The sequence below is a fragment of the Aethalodelphis obliquidens genome, unplaced genomic scaffold (genome assembly GCF_003676395.1).
Source record: "Aethalodelphis obliquidens isolate GAN/ISIS:26980383/991018 unplaced genomic scaffold, ASM367639v1 scaffold68, whole genome shotgun sequence".
Lineage (NCBI taxonomy): Eukaryota > Metazoa > Chordata > Mammalia > Artiodactyla > Delphinidae > Aethalodelphis > Aethalodelphis obliquidens.
This window is the reverse complement of record NW_020838012.1, coordinates 2,589,941-2,595,940: the sequence shown is the minus strand read 5'-3', so window position 1 is coordinate 2,595,940 and position 6,000 is coordinate 2,589,941. Positions and strand designations below refer to the sequence as shown.

The following is a 6,000-nucleotide window of genomic DNA, read 5'->3' as shown; positions in this document are numbered from 1 at the left end:
TTTCTTTCTTTCTTTCTTTCTTTCTTTCTTTCTTTCTTTCTTTCTTTTTTTAAATTTATTTGGCTGCATTGGGTCTTAGTTACAGCACACAGGATCTTCTTTGCTGCATGAGGGATCTTTCATTGTGGCATGTGGGCTCTTTGATGTGGCACACAGGCTTCTCTAGTTGCAGTGCCTGGGCTCCTCTCTGGTAGTGGTGCACAGACTCAGTAGTTGTGGCACGCTGGCTTAGTTGCCCCATGGCTTGTGGGATCTTAGTTCCCCGACCAGGGTTCCAACCCATGTCCCCTACATTGGAAGGCGGGTTCTTAACATTCCAATGTAGGGGACCACCAGGGAAGTCCCAGCCTTTTCTTTTTTAAAGAAGACCCTTAAACACTTCTTGTAAGATTATTCAGTATTGATGACCTCTGACCTCTTTTTGTTTTTGCTTGTCCTAATAAGTTCTGTATCTGTCCTTAAATTCTGAATGATAACCTTGCTGGATCCTAGGTTGTAGTTTTTTTCCTTTCAGCACTTTAAATAAATTATGCCACACTCTTCTGGCTTGCAAAATTTCTCCAGAAAAGTCAGCTAATAACCTTATGTGGGTTCCCTTGTATGTGACTTTGTTTTTTCTCTTACTGCCATTAAATTCTCTCTTTATCTTTAACTTTTGTCATTTTAATTATGATATGTCTTGGTGTGGGTCTCTTTGGGTTTATCTTGTTGGAACTTTCTATATTTCCTGTACCTGGATATCTATTTCCTTCTTCAGGTTTGGGAATTTTTCAGCCATAATTTCATCAAATACATTTTTTACACTTTTCTCTCTCTTCTCCTTCTGGAATACCCTATAATGTGAATATTAGTACACTTAATGTTATCACAGAAGCCCCTCAAACTATTCTCATTTTTAACAATTTGTTTTTCTTTTTGCTGTTTCTGATTGGGTAATTACCCTTATTCTATCTTCCAGATCACTTACATGTTCTATGTCACCTAATCTGCTATTAATTCCATCTAGCATACTTTTCATTTCAGTTATTGTATCTTAAGCTCTGACTAGTTCAGTTTTATATTTTTCAATTCTCTGTTAAAATTCTCACTGTGTTTATCTATTATTTTCCAAAGTTCAATTAGGTTTCTTATTACTATTGCTTTGAACTCTTTGTCAGGTAAATTACTTATCTCTGTAAATTGCTTCTTCAGGTTTTTTTTTTTTTTCAAGCATTTTTTTCTTGTTCTTTCAGTTGGAAGATATTCCTCTGTCTTCTAATTTTCTTTAACTTTCTGTCTATGATGTTAGGTGAATCAGTTAACTATCTTGGTCTTGAAGGTGTGTTCTGTGTAGGAGAATCCCTATACAGTCTGTTTGTGCCCAGTGGCTTTAGTGGGAGAGGTGGATCTGAAGTGAGCATGGGCAGCATCTTCTCCTGGGGTGTGCTGGTAGTCACTGACTTCGTAGGAGGTAGGGATGGAGCTGAAGGTGTTAGAGCCAGAGCCAAGTTCCAGCAGGGGCTTGTTGTATGCTCAATGGTCATCACTACCCTATTGGTAGTAGGGTCACTGTACAAGGGACAAGAGCAAGAAACCTGAGGGAGTTCTGTTCCTCTAGAGTGTGATGGCAGTCTCTGCCTTGGTTGGGGTCATGGTCGAGGCTTGAGGACTTGGAGTTGCAATTCTGTATTGTTTTCACTGGCCCCCCCTCCTTGGTGTGCATGCATTTATTAGAGGTTGGACTGGGGCCAGAGGGGTTGGTGCAATGCTACTTAGCTGGTTTTGCTCCCTTTTAAGTGTGTTCAGGGATGTGTGCTCCTGGGGTGGTAGTTTCCCCCACCCTGGTCAGAGGCAGGTCTAAGCTAGCTCAGTTCCCTCCAAGCATGCACACTCTTATTGGCAAAGGCAGCATCTGCCTTGGTGGGTAGCAGCACCAGAGCAAGAGAGGCTGGAGCAGGAGCCTGGTGCAGGCTGGGGGGCTGGTTGGTGTGGTCTGGGCAATCTGGTTAAAGCCCCAGGTAGTTTTCAAACTGCTGCTTCTTTGCTGTTACTGGGAGTAAGCAAGTTTGTGCCTGAACTCTTTAAGAGTGGAGTCTCAGTTTCTTACAGCCCACTGGTTTTTAAACCAGCTAAGAGGGGCTCATCTTCCCAGTGTCAGACCATAGGGCTGGGGTACCTAATATGTAGCTTGAAACCCTCACTCCCCAGGGAGAATCCTCAAGCCTGTGATATCCCCCTCTTCTTACCTTCATTTGTATCTTGATTCCAGGGATCACTGTTTTTCTTTGTCTGATGCTCAATGTCTATAAAACCATTACTTTATATATTTTACTTTTTAGTTGTTTCAGGTAGGAGGGTAAATCTAGTCCTTGTTAGTATATCAGATGTGTACAAACATTTATTTACTTATTTATTTTCCTGTAATGATTTGGATTTATTTATAATTTATTACCTACTTGATGTGTTCACTTGGTATATCTTACTTTCTAAATCTAAAACTGAACCCTTGTTCATTCTACCAAACTTTCATCTTCTAAAGTATTCTCCATCTCAATACATTCTTCCAACTTATAATTTTATGTCAGGAAACTGGTGGTCTTACAATAATTTTGTCTCTCTCTGTACCCAATCTAATCACGAACCAAAAATACTTCCTGATCCATTTCATGCTATAGTCCAAGCTATTACCCTATATTCATTTCCACTTCAATCCTCTCCAAAATTAAAAAAACAAAAATCTCCTACAAAAAGCGAGGGATTTTTCTAAAAACATTGTATAACACTGCTGGGAAAAAAAAAACAAAACAAATAAAATCTGTCCATTAAATCTAATTTTAGTCAAAGGACGACAATACAATGTTCCCATTTGAAATTTACTATAAATTTGATTACTATTTAAAATTTAGTCTTGAATCCCTATCCTATTTTTAATTTATTTAAATAAATTCTTATTTTAAATTTATTATTGAAATTTATAGTTTTAAGTCATATTACAGAAATGTTTTGTGTGGCTTCTACTAAAGGCATGCATATGACAAGGTTGTTATGATAGAAACAAGCAAGCAAAGTTTAGGAAAGAAGACATAATAACCACCTAAGCTAACTTATTTGCCATGTCTAAGTATTAAATTTAGCTCAAGCATTTTTTTTTTTTTTTTTTTTGCGGTACGCAGGCCTCTCACTGTTGTGGTCTCTCCTGTTGCAGAGCACAGGCTCCGGATGCGCAGGCTCAGCGACCATGGCTCACGGGCCCAGCCGCTCCGTGGCATGTGGGATCTTCCCGGACTGGGGCACGAAGCCGTGTCTCCTTCATCAGCAGGCAGACTCTCAACCACTGTGCCACCAGGGAAGCCCTAGCTCAAGCATTTTTATGCATCCTAGAAAGAAATAGAAATGCATTAATTATCATCAGTTTAAAAAATCAATTCCAGTGTCAAATTTTTTCTGTCAAAAAGCAAATACTGAAGTACATAATTGACAACATCATGCATTTGAGTTTCTTTTACTCAATGCCTAACCTAAGAGATTTTCTCCATATTGTCATTTTTATTACCAGTCTTCAAAAAACATTTTTATTTTTTAAAATTAAAACATTTATATAGCAGCTATCTACAGATATATGTATATATTTTGTAAATAAATATATAGATTTCAATTACATATGTAGATATAAATTTCAATATCTATCTATATACATCTACTTCAGATATATAGATATATAAATATATATTTATAGATAGATAAATACAGCTAAATAAATATTATATATCTATATATCTATATGTCTATTGTTTGTGTATCTACCTGCCCATCCATCCATTTGATACATATAACTATTTGTGGCTTTGCTAAGCATATACTTTCCCTCTGATTATGGAAATGTTAGAACTAACCTAATAAAATTTAAGTTTGTAGATTTCCTTGTTCCTAACATTAGATGAGGATAAGAGAATATTCTAAAATATTTTCTAAAGTGGGGAATGATAGAGTATTTCTTATATTTTATTTTTTTCTGGCTAACATTTTGATAGTTACTGAAACGTAGTCACAAATTCAAGACACTAAACATAACAGATTATTTTGGACTGGAAAAATTTTAAACTGGCATTATTAGTCAGTCATCCTGACAAAAGGAGTCTCTCCAGTTATGATATTGATACTACTGGTGATTTCAGTGTTACTCCCGTGGAAGAGTGTTCTTGACATGGAATTGTACTGCTTTTTCCTTGAATTATTAAGCTCACTAAATATATTCCAAACTAATTTTAAAAACTTGACCTGCTAGATGGAATTGTTCATTGTACAATCTGCTGTAATAGCCTTCTAACTGATCTCAGTGCATTAGTTTTACAATACTCTAACCCACCCTCCTCTGTATAGCCAGAGTGAACTTTCAAAAATGTAAATCCCTGTAGTTATTACTCTGAGTGAAAGCCCTTGGATGACTTTGCCTTTTCTTATGACACAGTCTAAAATTCTTAACAGAGTTTACAATGCCCCCTAGGATTTTGCCTTTCCTGTCACTTGGGCCTCATTTATTGTCCAATTTCCTCATTGACCTCTCTGATATGATTCCTCTGGGCCTTCAGTGTTTCTTGAATACTTGACTCTGGACCTTTGGACATGCAATTCCTTATACTTTCAACACTAATATCCTCCCTTTCCCCATTGCCCAACTTATTCTTCAGGTGTCAGTTTATATTGTTATCATTTCTGGGTAATATTTTTGACCCAACTAGACTAGATATTTCTCTCTATTACTTTCCATAGAACATGGAGCTCTACCTTTTATAGCAGTTTTATAGCAGTTTCACAGATATAAGTTTCCTTTAATATATGATTTCCCCACTGGATTTTATGTTGTGTAAGACAAGGAACATATTTATCTTTTTCTTTGTTGTATGCCAACATTTAGAATAATACACGAAAATTAATCATTGCACAAAATTATTTGCTAAATAAAGAAATGAATGAATGATCAGAGAATAGGGACTTTTTTAAGCTGACCTCAAAAATCCAAATGTGGGTAGAAGCGATTTCTTGCCTTCTGATTCTGACTTGTAGTAATTACATTCTTCTGAGCACCAAGAAGAGAAATAAGATGATTAGGTTAAGAATAATTAAGATTCCTGACAAAATTGCTTGTCTATCTCTCTTACAGAGAAATCCATCACATCAGATTTGTGTCTTAGAAACAGCTCTTTCAAATGTGTAAGGACAAAAGATGTAGAGAACCTAAAATAGAATTTCTAAACATCTGTCTATTTTGGTAATCCGTGGTTATCTTATTTACTGCTGCTGACTGTGTTTAAGAAGTGAGAATGCAGGTGACTTTTGAAATATTTTGAGGCCTTACTTATGCCCTTTTTGTGTTACTACTGTTAACCACCCAGGTCTCAGGAACTGAGTGTGTGAAAAAAAGTACTCTTTGATGAGGTACCTTTCCTGAGGATTCTCAAATTTGGTGTTGGATTCATAAATATGTAGATAAATTAAGTTCTTTGAAAATTGTTTTATGATCCCTCCTCCTAAAAATTTCAATCAACAGGTGGATTATTATTTTCTTCAATTGTGTCCCTGTGAAATGAAAGGAGATCTGCTATTTTATTTTGGAAGTACATGTCTTTTAATTTCTCCCATGGAAAAGCCCAGCTCATCCACTTCAAACAACAAGGAGAGACATTTTAAAAAATTTCTAATTTTAACATTTCTAATCATAATATATATATATATATATATTTTTTAAAACTTGAAAAGAAGAGTTACAGTTGCTGTCACTAATCTTTTAATTTTCAACTGTGTATAAGAATAACAAAGAGAATCCAAATCATACTGTAACTCTGATGTCTGCTCTTCATGAATGACCAAACCTAATTTCTGGAAAAACTGATAATGATCAACATTTGTCATCTGAATTTGGATAATCAAATAAAATATATTGTTATTCTGTTCATTGATTCTTGACTGATTAGACAAGTCAAAGTCAGACAGAAGGTGATGTACATATTAATGATACAAGAA

The 6,000-nt window shown here is 35.8% G+C and overlaps 1 protein-coding gene across 1 annotated transcript in view; it reads left to right on the top strand.

The window, feature by feature from the left end:
* The window catches only part of CNBD1 (cyclic nucleotide binding domain containing 1), a 387,744-nt gene that overhangs the window by 251,214 nt on the left and 130,530 nt on the right, over window positions 1-6,000 (top strand). The window lies entirely within an intron of this gene.